Source organism: Cynocephalus volans, chromosome 14 (assembly GCF_027409185.1).
Source record: "Cynocephalus volans isolate mCynVol1 chromosome 14, mCynVol1.pri, whole genome shotgun sequence".
Classification (NCBI taxonomy): domain Eukaryota; kingdom Metazoa; phylum Chordata; class Mammalia; order Dermoptera; family Cynocephalidae; genus Cynocephalus; species Cynocephalus volans.
The window spans coordinates 52033799-52047039 of NC_084473.1; the positions used below are offsets into that span (position 1 = coordinate 52033799).

Consider the following 13241-nt stretch of genomic DNA (forward strand, 5'->3'; position numbering starts at 1 on the left):
GACTCATTGTATGTTAACATAGAGAATATTTTTATGGTAAATAACTATCTTTCCCAAAACAGAAAAATATTTTGGTAGGGAGTGAAATTCTTTTACATCTCTGAAAATCTCTTTAGTGTCTGACTTAATAGAAGACAGCTGGATTCTTAAACCTGCTTCTGCATTCAGTGTGTTGTGATGCACTGTATAGCTTGAAGTAAAAGAAGAAAAATCTGACTTCGAACAAATATACAATTAAAAAAAGGAAAAGCATTTTAATAGACTTTTCAGATAATTATAAATATTCTTCTTTGATACTACTAAAATTCAGTAAGGGATACTTTCTTAAAGGTTAGTGCAAAGTGGAACCTGAAATCGTATCAAAGAACTTTTCATACTCTGTTTTTCATTAAAGTCCTTTGGCCTATCTGGCATGTTGGATGGATCTTTTAATTACATGTGCATGACTTCTTAACATCATGCATTGGTCATTGGTTCTTTCAGTTATACAGATCTTCCAAACGTTGGCACATTTTATCATTCAATATAAAAAAAAAACCATTTACTATTATCACCTCCAATCTCATTAGAAAAGCCTTTAAATATTAAGAAGCTGCCAAGTTTGTTTTCTAGAATTCAAATTTTATCACTGAAACAACAAATACAGTCCATTGTTTTCCTTGAAGTGACAGGCTCACTTTATTCCTTTTTGAGAAAACATCTGTCCAGTACTCAAGTATGAATAACAGTAGTTTTTCATTCTTTCAAGTAAAAATGGTTTTCCACAATATAGGGACTTGCTCAGCTTGCAACTCAAAAAAATCATATGAGTAACTTTTCTTGGAGATAATCATCACACTTCACTATGCAATAGAAGTGTTTTATGCATACTTCCCATTTTTGTCCCAGAGAATGTTAAAAAGACATGTACTCAAGAGTCAAGACTCAATAAAATAACTTTTACTGCTCATCAAGGATGTTTTTAAGTGAAACTGGAATTTTTTCTCTAACTAGAAATGCATAGTGTGAAGAATGCAATGACTACCAATACAATTTGGTACAACTTCTTTATTCATGCTAAGATGCTAGCAGTTTTACCCACCTTTGCTTTTGCACCATCAGTGTTTTTTGCAACACAGGCAAAAAACCACATACACACAAAAATGACATCTTAGTATTATTATGAAAATGACTCCAACCTGACAGACAACCTTGAAAGAGTCCCTAGAGTGGCAGTTATCATGCTAATCTATGCCTTCATAAAGTAACAGAACATTCATTTATATGGTGGCCAACGTGACCAGTGACTGAAACAAAAGAAGATTGTTTACAGAACCATTGGGCAACACTGACCTGTGATGGAACCTTACCCACTGTCCTTAAACCTTAAAATAGAGTCAAACAGGTTTGTTTTAATTTGTTTTAATCAGTATGCTAGGGCAGTATTTGCTCCAGATCCAGTGAGTCCTAGAAACTCAAGAAATCTCAAGATGGGCTGATGTGTATTTAGGTATTTACCTTGATCAGTGACAGACTTAACTAACCTCTATGGCTTTCACTCCCACACTATCAATTCAATAGAGTAAGGAAACTTAACCTGAACTCCTAGGGTAATTTTAATAGTAGAGTTGATTAATTATGGGTGACAGGTATCACATTTTTAAGAAGCAAGAAAGCCCTCTAAAATGAGGAAAAGCTTTAAAAAATATTTTCCCTAGTATGATCCATTCTAATTAATGAACTAAAATCGCCATAGAAACTTACCTTAAGTAAAAAGTTTTTTAATTTGATAAGAAAATATTTTTTCTTCATCAATTTCTTTTCTTTCTCTTTTTCTTTTTTTGGCAGCTAGCCCATATGGAGATCCCAACCCTTGACTTTGGTGTTTGGTGTTATCGGCACTGTACTCTAACAAAGTGAGCTACCCAGCCAGCCCTTCAATTTATCTAATACTGAAAAAAAAAAAAAAAAAGCCCCATACAGGACAACTCTCAGAATATGCATTCCTATTAAGTAGAATAAGATTACCACAATACTGGTTTGTCTTTTTCAGTGTACCAGAAAAGTGCTCCAAAAGGGTCTAATTCCACTATAAGCCTACTAATTAAAGGCAAAATAATAGACATCTATTACAAAAGCACTGCTAAGGAGAGACAAAAATCAAAGAAGGAATATAATAAAAAGAAGTAAAATGGAAGAGAAACAATAGTTACACATAAATACAAATGTAATACTGAAAAAGATGTGATGAACTAAAAACCAAGTTAGAGGAAAGGTACCCATTATAGAGAGAAAAGCAATTTTTAACAGACAAGTTAAAAAAAACTTTAAGCATGGTCTACAAATGTCTCAAGAGAAATGAACTGTTTTGGGGACTTCCATTTTAATAAAACGGGTCACTAGTTTTTCAAAGATTAAGGAATAAATAACCTAAGATTTTAGAATATTTTGAAAATAACTGTGAGCTGGGGCCGACCCTGTGGCTCACTCAGGAGAGTGGGGCGCTGGGAGTGCAGCGGCACTGGAAGCGCCGAGGCGATGGGTTCGGATCCCATATAGGGATGGCCGGTGCGCTCACTGGCTGAGTGTGGTGCAGACAACACCAAGCCAAGGGTTGCGATCCCCTTACTGGTCACAAGAAAAAAAAGGAAAAGAAAAGAAAATAACTGTGAGCTGCAAAATTGATGGATAATGGGATGCTCAAAAGAAAAAAGTCAAACACTCAGTAAGTACTGGACATAAAAGTCTTTAACATTAACTACTGAACCAAATTGCTTGCTCCATTGTAGAATTAGTTTTATTGGTTTTATCTTTTTTGGGGGGTGGGGTGGGGAAGAGGTAGCTGGCCAGTTTAGGCAGGGATCTGAATCCTTGACCTTGATATTATCAGCACTGTAGTCTAACCAAAACTGAGTTAACCAGCCAGCCCTCCATTGTAGAACTAAAAAAAAAAAAAAAAAAGCTGTCAAAAACTAGTCAAGTAATATTAGCATTCTCTTCAAGAATACAACTCAGTAACAAACTATGCTTTCCGAATAATGTGTAAAACAGAGTAATTACATGAATATTCTGAGTTAAAAATTTACAGTGGACAGCAATATCCTAACTCTGAAATGCTGCTTTGAGTCCTTTCTCTCAGCACAGACAAAACTTTGAATCCTCATAATTAACAGAGACACAAAGATCACTAAATTTTAACAACTTAGTAATTAAAATGCAACTACCTTCTTGTCAGAGAATTAAGTCTCCCCGGACAAGGTATATCTTATAAGCACAGACTTCCAAGCATTCCAGTAGCCCCAAAGAATTGGGCTATCAATTATAGTTTTAAAGATGCGTCAATTGTAATTGTAAAACTATTAACTAAATAAATTTGAAAGTGAAATATGCACTTTCTAACACTAATGAGAAGTTAAACAAGAGCACAAATACATAGCTATTGAAATGTTTCTCTCACAAAATTAGGCATCACTGTCAAAAGACATTGCTGTATTACACATTTAAATGTTTTTAGTTGCAAGTGAGGAAAAATAAAGATAAATGTTCTTATTTTTTCAAGCAAAATTAAGGATCCAAACCTCACACTTTTCCTCTAAATACATATTCTAAAATATAGTCTGACTGCTTAGCTTTAACCTTGGCATCACTTTTCATTCTTCCTTGTCTTGCAAATACTATATCTAGAATTCCATCAATTTTTTTGCTATAGTTCTTAAATTTGGTACTTCTTCTCTAATCATATAGTCCATCCTGATCTAGGACCTCACCACCATAAACTTGGACGTCATCCATCACTACCCACCCATCCTCCTTACTTGTCCCTGCCTGTTCCCTACCCTTGCACCAAGCACAACTATAACTTATGTTGCATTGATTCACTGATGTATTCCCAACATTTATAATAGTGTACATAGTGTATGCTCAAAAAATATTGAGGGGCTCGCAGGTTAGCTCAGTTGGTTAGTGTGGTGCTGATAACACCAAAGTTCAGGGTTTGAGGCCTATATCAGCCAGCCACCCCCCCACCAAAAAAGAAGTTATAAACAATTATCAGCTTTCTTCTTTCCCCACTATTAAATTATTCCATTATTCCTTAATTACAACACTGTTAAAATTAGCTATTTATAGCTCAGCTTTCTATTTTTATTCAAAATATTCATTTCTACTTGCAGTGATAAACAAGAGATCATAGCTTCATAAAGAACAAAGAAGGCAGTTCCTTCTCAACTTTAGTTATCTTCACTCTATTTCATTTTATCCATTCATTAGTATGGTCTAACCTTGGCTCTAATCATCATTCAGAATTGTAACCTCCAAAATATGAAATTCTGAAAGTCCCTTTCAAACTCCTATTCTTTCCACCCTCTCTCACTCTTTCACTTCTCCTTACCCCACTCTTCATTCTTATTGCAACCTCTAGTCTATCAGCATCCTCATGATGACACTTGATTTCTTCCTTTATGCTCACAAGCTATTCGTTTCAATTATTCATCTAAGAATCTCTAGCATGCTTCTTCTTCCATGCCACATCTACTTATCAATCTCTGATTCTGAAGAAATTCTACAGATATTTTTTTCAATTTCTGAGCAGCTAAAGAAAATGATTACTCAACCATGCTGACTGGCTCCACTACAAATGTGTGGTTTCCTAGTCTCAAATAACCCATCAACCCTGTATAACAATACTTCTATTCATTCATCTTTAACTGACTCCCTTTGTGATTTCCTCCCAGCAGCTTTGAGAAATTTTTTCACTCTCCTCAAATCTCCTGATCCCACCACTTTTATTCACATCCTCATGCCTCTTTTCATGCTATTTTCTATGCTTAAAATGTCCTTCCTTTCACTCTCCCATCATTTATGACTTCTGTTCACCCCGATTACTCCTAGTCGCCATTCATGTCCAGCTCAAGTGTTACCTCCTCCAAGAAGCCCTCCCTCCATGCAAATCATCACTTTGCTCTTTGTGCCAACACTGTATCAAGAACATAATTCCACTACATAGCACAGATAACCATACTGCAATTTGTTTATATGCTTGTCCCCCTTACTAGTGGACAAAACATCACATCCCCAACACCTAGTAGACAGCTTGTTATATTGTAAGCACTTAGAAACTATTCACTGGATAAAATGATCTTTGAACAAACCATCCCTTCATCCCTCTCACTGAGTACTGTATTTACATCTTGTGAAGAGGGATCTCTGCCCAAAGTCCCACTCTGGCCCTGTGGCTATGCAGTTCTACTGGGTGAGGAGTCCATGTTAAAAAGAGGATGTGCATAAACACCTCCCCTGCTTCTAGATGACACTCCAAGTATTTGGAACTCCAGAATTTCTTGCCCATGCACCTCTAACCCAATTTTAGGGACTGCACAGGCCTCTTCCCCAGGTCTGCCTTGAGGATGGACAATTCTACATATGTGTACACACTTGGCCCAAGGAGTTGTTGTTTGAAGAAAGAAGTACAAGAGCTTGGACTTTGGGCATTCATGCAGGGTGTTCACAGGTATGTGCATGAGAATTCTTAGTGGTGCCAGAAAAAGCCAGGGATGGGGGGAAAGTGGGCAGCAGTTGGACTCAACCACATTATGCTAAGAAATTATGAGTTTAAAAGTTCCACAAGGTGGGCCTGAGACCCACCCTTGCCGCTGCACATCCAAGCCAGCAAGGGAGCCAGACCAACCACCACCCTGGTGGCCTGAGAGATGGGAGCCGTGGGCCTCAGCCCCACCCCTGCCACCAGCCAGCAATGGAGCCAGCCTGATGCCCAGGGGGTCCTGAGTGAGAGACGGGGGTCACGGGCCTAAGCCCCACCCCTGCCACCACACATCCAGGCCAGCAACAGACCAGACTGATATGACCCGGGGTCCTGAGATGGGGGCTGTGGGCCTTAGCCCTGTCCCTGTTGCACATCTAGGACAGCAATGGAACCAGCCCATACTCAGGATCCTGAGAAGGAGCAGGCCAGCCCCGCCCTCACCCACAACCAGATCCTAGAATGTATTTATTAACCACGTGTGTTTCTTTGGAGTGTGTGACTTATCTGCTTATGTTCTTCACCAAATTTCTGCTTAGATTTTTCTAATTCATTTTTAAGAGTTCTTTACGCAATAATGATATTAATTTTTGCCTGTTAAAAAAATGACGACGACCGCCCGCGCCCAGGCCATCGCGAGGTTGCAGCTTGAAGAGCCTAGGGCTCTGTGCCTAGACCACCACAGGCTGGTCAAGATGGCAGAGACACTGGAGTTCAACAACGTGTATCAGGAGGTGAAAGGCTCCACAAATGATGGTCAGCTGAGGTTGAGCTGCCAGGGCATCATTCTCAAGAATAGCTAGAGGGGCAAAGTGGACAACATCCAGGCTGGGGAGTTGACGGAAGGCATCTGGAGCCGCATAGCTCTGGGCCATGGACTTAAACTGCTCATGAAAAATGGCCATGTCTACAAGTATGATGGCTTCCGAGAATCAGAGTTTAAGAAACTCTCTGATTTCTTCAAAACTCACTATTGCCTTGAACTAATGGAGAAGGACTTGTGTGTGAAGGGCTGGAACTGGGGGACAGTGAAGTTCAATGGGCAGTTGCTTTCCTTTGACATTGGTGACCAGTCGGTCTTTGAAATAACCCTCAGCAATGTGTCCCAGTGCACCACAGGCAAGAATGAGGTGACACTGGAATTCCACCAGAACGATGATGCAGAGGTCTCTCTCATGGAGGTGTACTTCTACGTCCCTCCCACCCAGAAGGATGGTGTGGACCCAGTTGAGGCCTTTGCCCAGAATGTGCTGTCAAAGGCAGATGTAATACAGGCTAACGGAGATGCCATCTGCATCTTCCGGGAGCTGCAATGTCTGACTCCCCATGGTCATTACAACATTTGGATCTACCCCATCTTTCTGCATCTACATGGCAAGACCTTTGACTACAAGATCCCCTACACCACGGTACTGCGTCTCTTTTTGCTGCCCCACAAGGATCAGCACCAGATGTTCTTTGTGATCAGCCTGGGGTATCAAGCAAGGCTAGACCCATTACCACTTCCTGATCCTCCTCTTCTCCAAGGATGAGGACATCTCCCTGACTCTCAACATGAATGAGAAAGAAGTGGATAAGCTCTTTGAGGGGTGGCTTACCAAGAACATGTCAGGATCACTCTATGAGATGGTCAGCCGGGTCATGAAAGCACTGGTGAACTGCAAGATCACAGTCCCAGGCAACTTCCAAGGGCACTCGGGGGCCCTGTGCATCACCTGCTCCTACCAGATGAGCTCGGGACTGCTGTGCCTGCTGCAGCAGGGCTTCATCTATGTTCACAAGCCACCCATGCACATCTGCTTTGATGAGATCTCCTTTGTCAACTTTGCCCGTGGCACCACCACCACTTGGCTCCTTTGACTTTGAAAGTGAGACCAAGCAGGGCACTCAGTACACCTTCAGCAGCATCGAGAGGGAGGAGTATGGGAAGCTGTTTGATTTTGTCAACGTAAAAAAGCTCAGCATCAAAAACAGATGATTGAAAGACGGCATAAACCTAAGCTACGATGACTATGTTGACTCTGATGAAGATCAGCATGATGCCTACTTGGAGAGGATGAAGGAGGAGGGCAAGATCTGGGAAGAGAAAGCCAATGACAACAGTGATGACTCAGGAGAAGAAACCAATGGTCATTCAACCCAGGTGAAGAGGAGGAAGACGTGGCAGAAGAGTTGACAGCAACGCCTCTGCCAGTTCCTCCAGTAATGAGGGTGACAGTGACCGGGATGAGAAGAAGCGGAAACAGCTCAAAAAGTCCAAGATGGCCAAGGATCGCAAGAGCCGCCAGAAGCCTGTGGAGGTAAAGGGCAAAGACCCCAATACCCCCAAGAGGCCCATGTCTGCATACATGCTGTGGCTTAATGCCAGCAGAGAGAAGATCAAGTCAGATCATCCTGGCATCAGCATCATGAATCTTTCCAAGAAGGCAGGCGAGATCTGGAAGGGAATGTCCAAAGAGAAAAAAGAGGAGTGGGATCACAAGGCTGAAGATGCCAGGAGGGAATATGAAAAAGCCATGAAAGAATATGAAGGGGACTGAGGTGAGTCTTCTAAGAGGGACTAGTCAAAGAAGAAGAAAGTAAAGGTAAACATGGAAAAGAAATCAACGCCCTCTAGGAGCTCATCATCCAAGTTGTCGCCAAGGCAGCTAAGTGAGAGCTTCAAGAGCAAGGAGTTTTTGTGTCCAGTGATAAGAGCTCTTCAAGAGAGAAAAAGAGCAAAAAGAAAAGGAGGCCTAGTGAGGACTCTGAAGAAGAGGAACTAGCCAGTACTCCCCCCAGCTCAGAGGACTCAGCATCAGGATCTGATGAGTAGAGAGGAGGAAGATTCTTCTGTGCTTGCCTTGTCACATGGCTAGCCTTCCCGCCCATGTATTGGTACCAGTTTCTCCTCATATAAATTGTAGTCCTTGGATTCTGTGCCATCTGAACAAGCTGTCCTGGTGGTGTGTACTTCACTGGGACTGTGGAGGAGGCATCTTAACTCTGCAGCCTCACAAGGATGGTTTTTTGTTATTTGGGGAGAGACTGGGTGGGAGGCAGGGCAATGTAGGATCCAAGTCCTCACGCTACTTTCCCAACCTTAGGGACATAGCTGCTTCTTGTCCTGGTCAAGTTGCTGAAACCAAGGGTCATGTGAGGTCAGGCTTGTAGCTCCTAACTGGGGCCTATTTCTACCTTTATTTTGTATTTCTGGTCTGTGAAAACCAACATTTAATAAAGGGAACTGACTTTGGAAAAACAACAATAATAACAACAACAACAACAACAACAAAGTACAGTAAAATAATGGTTACCAGAGGCTAGGAGGGGAGGGGATGGGGGGGAAGATTAGGGGTGAATGAATGGGGACAAAACTACGCTGTCTACCCTAAGTGAATCACTGTGCAGGATATGCATGTATTGAAACAACACACTGTACCCCACAAAAATAAATATAAATAAAATTGAATTGAAAAAACCTCACAAATTCTAAATTTGAGCCTTTCCTTTTAAGTCATTATAAAGGTATATTTATCAAGATAAAAAGCTAAAACATATTTAATAACTTGTTAATCTGGTTATAACCTTTAAATATTTAGGCCTACTGCAGTAAATGAATGCTTACCCTGGTTCCACAAATGTTAGGGCAGGCCTCCTCTCACTCAGAGTAAAATTGATGGGTTTCATCAACTTAGTTTTATTAACTATCGAACTAGCAAAATAGAGTTAAGAGAGCATAGGAATAAAATAAGGAATAAAGAGAACATTTAAGGTTATTTCCCAATTTCAACAACTGGTTAAATAAAACATTAAATAACTGATCCAGGATTTAAATTTCTCTCTCAAGTCCATGTTTTTTGCCTCTATACCACACTGACTTTCTAAAAACAGCGAATTTACCAATGACTAAATTGAGTGCTAGACAGATGTCTCAATATTAAGTAAAATCTCAAATGTTATTTATAAATATTGAAACTTTATGCCTAGACTAGTATCAGACTGTTTCATGGATCCTTAAAGAAAGTCAACTGTTGTACTTCTGAAAGAGCATAGTTAAGAACTGGTGTCCCTTTCCATCTGTCCTGTGAAAACTAGTTTCCCATAATTAATAAATCTTAAGAGAGAATTTTCAGTTAAAAAATTTTTAAATATTCTGATACATAGCAACTAGCTCACCTGCTCTTTTCTAGGTTCTCATCATTTCTATAGTTTAACTAGGTATGAGTCATACTGAGAATCAGACAATCACTATGGACTGCTCTTAAAGAAATCCATCCAATGTGAGGCTGTGGATAAAAATCTCAATATGTTGGACATCATCAGGAAAGTTACTGGAAACAAAACTGAAAGCACTGTATAACCCAATACTATACAAATCCATGAACCAGGACATGTTGTTCTTACCATCTCACCTCAAGGGAGACATAACATAGGTGGGAAAATATCCAATAAAGGTAATTAAAACAAATAAGGGATAGAAAGAGAACAAAAGAAAAGGAGAAACCAAAGACAAACTAAAAAGTAAAACAAACTAAATTCTATAATACTAAAACTAGAGGTTGTCCTCAAAATTTTGAAAATTAATATAATTAGAGAATGTCTTCATTCATTCCTTCGACATTCATGAAACTTAGAACATGACAAGTCCTATGCTAGGTGCTGGTAATGTATAAGACAAAATATCTAGCCTCCAAATGCTAACAATCTAGAGGGGCAGCAACTTTGGTAAAGGCACTTCAGGATCACAGAAGAGAAGAAAGCAATTAACTTTGCCAAGGAACTTCACTGGGTGTTAAAGGTTGAGTAGGAATTTGCTAGGCAAAAAAAGGAGAAAGGACAGTCTAGGAGAAAATAATAATAATAGAAATAGAACAATAAAGGTAACAACAGCTAACATTTACTGAACACTTGTTATATGGTAAGTATTGTGCACAAATTATTACATTTGATTCTCATAACCCTGTGATTTTCTTTTTATCCCCAGTTTATATATAAGAAAATTAAGAAGTTAAGTAACTTGCTAAAAATCATACAGCTATATAGAGGTGACACCAACAGAGATCATACAAAACTAAACTGTGAACGAACATTACTTATGTGAGAAAACATAAATAGGTAGGTATGGTACAGCACAGGATAATAATAATTACAGCAACCAGCAGTGCGGATACAGTAGTCAACAAAACAGAAAATAGACATATCCATCCCTGCCTGGGTAGAGATTAAGTCTAATCCCTCCCCCAGGAAGGAAACATTAACTCCCCTCTTTTAAAGATAGAAACTGAGATTTGGAGATGTTCAATAAATATTTTAAATTTATACACTAATAAGTAACACAGCTAGAACTGAACCCAAGTCTGTCTGACTCAAAGCCCAAATTCATTCCACTTTAGCACATAGCTGTCTTATTATTCATTCATTCAACAGAAGTGTATCATGAACCTACTATATGTCAAGAACTGTTCTAAGAATACAGAGATGAAAGATATAGTCTGTGGTTTCAGGAAACTCACCAGCTAGTCAGCAGAGTCAAGCAAACCAAGAACTGCAACAGAGATAAATGCTATCACCAAGGCAAAACTAAGGCCCTATAGAAGCACAAGAAGTATGTAGCCAAAGATGAGCCAGGAATGGCAGAGGAAGAGTGAAAGTAAGTAGGAGTCAGTTAAAGAAAGAGAGAAATAGCAAGAAGCTGGAAACGTGTCTTAGGGAAGGGAAGAGTGTGTAGAAAGGCACAGAAACATATAAGAAAACGGCTTGTCTCTGGGAACTACAAGTTTGCTTAATCGTAGGCTATGCATTGAGGTGTGGTACTAAGCCAGAGAAGCTGGGAGCAGCCGGATCACAAAGAAGTCTCGATGCTTAAGTAGTGAGTTTATTCTGAAGGCAGTAGAAAACTAATGAACCATTTTAGAGAGAGGGGTGACATGATAAAATCTGTGTTTTAAAAAGTTTCGTATGATCACAAATGGAAAGACAACCTGAAGGGGGAAAAGCCTAAAGGTAAGAAGACTAGGAAGAGGCTACTGCATTAATCCAAGAGTTAAGGACATATCTGAGAAATGTTTAGGAGGTATACCACAAAATGTGGCAATAAGATAGCAACTCAGACTACATCATGAGTGTGTTCTTAAAGAAGCAATAAACAAAAACAAAATTAAACAAAAATTATGAGTCCCAATGAGTAAAGCTGAGAATAACCATGCCAAAATTCAGAGTCAATGCCATACTTGGTAAGACAGCCTATATATTTTCTATGCCATTTTAGGGTTATTATAGAGTCATAACATTAGCACAATCTACTTTTGAAATCTTAAGCACCGACAGGACAAAGGAACATTTCTGTCACTGTCTCTATTAGATATATGAAGCTGATTCTCAGAAAATACCTAAGCAGAAGTTGGATGACCATGTATCAGGGCTTTAATTAAAAAGGATTTTCATAGTACATAACTTCTAAAGTCCCTTTAAACTCAAGATTCTAAAAGAAGAAAAAAAGCCATAACAAGTATATCACAATTACCAAGTGTTCCAAGTATAGATACCTACAACTATCTAATGAGGATGAATCATAGAAAGTAGTTCCAAATATTGTTCTGATCCTATTAACAATTTTCTCAGTACTCAAAACCCTAACATGTCCACATTTTTAACTGTTTAGGTAATATGAATAGCACACTTCTTAAATTTTAGGATTATAAAATTAACTACAAATGTCACAAATTTCTTAAAAACTCACAGCAAGTAATATTGAAAATTGGCTACAAAAATAAATGACATCTCAAACAGGAAAATGATCATTTCTACTTCACTGTCATCAAGCCCTACATCTGATAACCAGTACTGACAAAAAAAAAAAAAAAAAGACTGCATTTGGCTGAAGTAGGAAAATGCCCTGCAGCATGCAGAAAAGCTGGCCCATCATTCCAGATCTCTAAATAGCTTCCCCTTTCCCATTAGTTAAAGATGACTGATGCCATGTCACAAGCTCTTACAGAGATTCTTTGATTCAAGGAGCTACTCGGTGAAATCCAGTATTCATCTCTGAATACAGTGAATCCCAAATCAGCACACAAACTCCAAAATTATAAGGCAGAGTCAGTAATCAGTATTGTAGAGTCATCAACTCTTCATTTTCAGAGTCTGGTTCCAAAATGGCAACACCAGAGTCACTGAATTAACTGATAGTCTTAGAAAACACTTTTTTTTTTTTTCATGCTGGCCAGTACGGGGATCACCTTTGATCTTGGTGTTACAATATTGTGCCGTAAACCAATTGAGCTAACTGGCCAGCTCAAAAAACACTTTAGATGAAAAGAAAATCTGTAACAAGGCTCCTATAACAAGTCTATGTCACATTTGAAAGCAGTAATATAAGACTAGCAGAGCAAAATGTAATTAAAAGTACATAAACAGATTTCCACTGCTAGCCAAGATGGAATAACAGAGACCAAATTTACCCTCCTGCCTGAAACAACTGGAAAAAAAAAGACAATACATGAAACATTTTTTAAAACACTGGACATCAGGTAACAATGGACAGTGATCCCTGACAGATGGGAAACAAACTTTGAGTCCAACAACTGCCACAGCTTACTGCCTTGAAACAGTTTCCACGCCATGGGAACCCAGGCAGATTACAGTGGTCTCCCTGAGTTGAGAAGAATGAAGTGAGTCTGGAGACAGCAAAGTAACTAGAGGACACAGAGCAGCGTACCTAAGATGGGAGACCTGCACAGAA

At 39.3% G+C, this 13241-nt stretch overlaps 1 protein-coding gene and 1 pseudogene across 6 annotated transcripts in view; one reads left to right on the top strand and one right to left on the bottom strand.

Annotated features, from left to right (window-relative positions):
* CCDC88A (coiled-coil domain containing 88A) overlaps positions 1–13241 on the bottom strand; it is a 129590-nt gene that overhangs the window by 111876 nt on the left and 4473 nt on the right. The gene's annotated exons all lie outside the window — the stretch shown is intronic.
* On the top strand, positions 6214–8346 carry LOC134363309 (FACT complex subunit SSRP1-like; annotated as a pseudogene).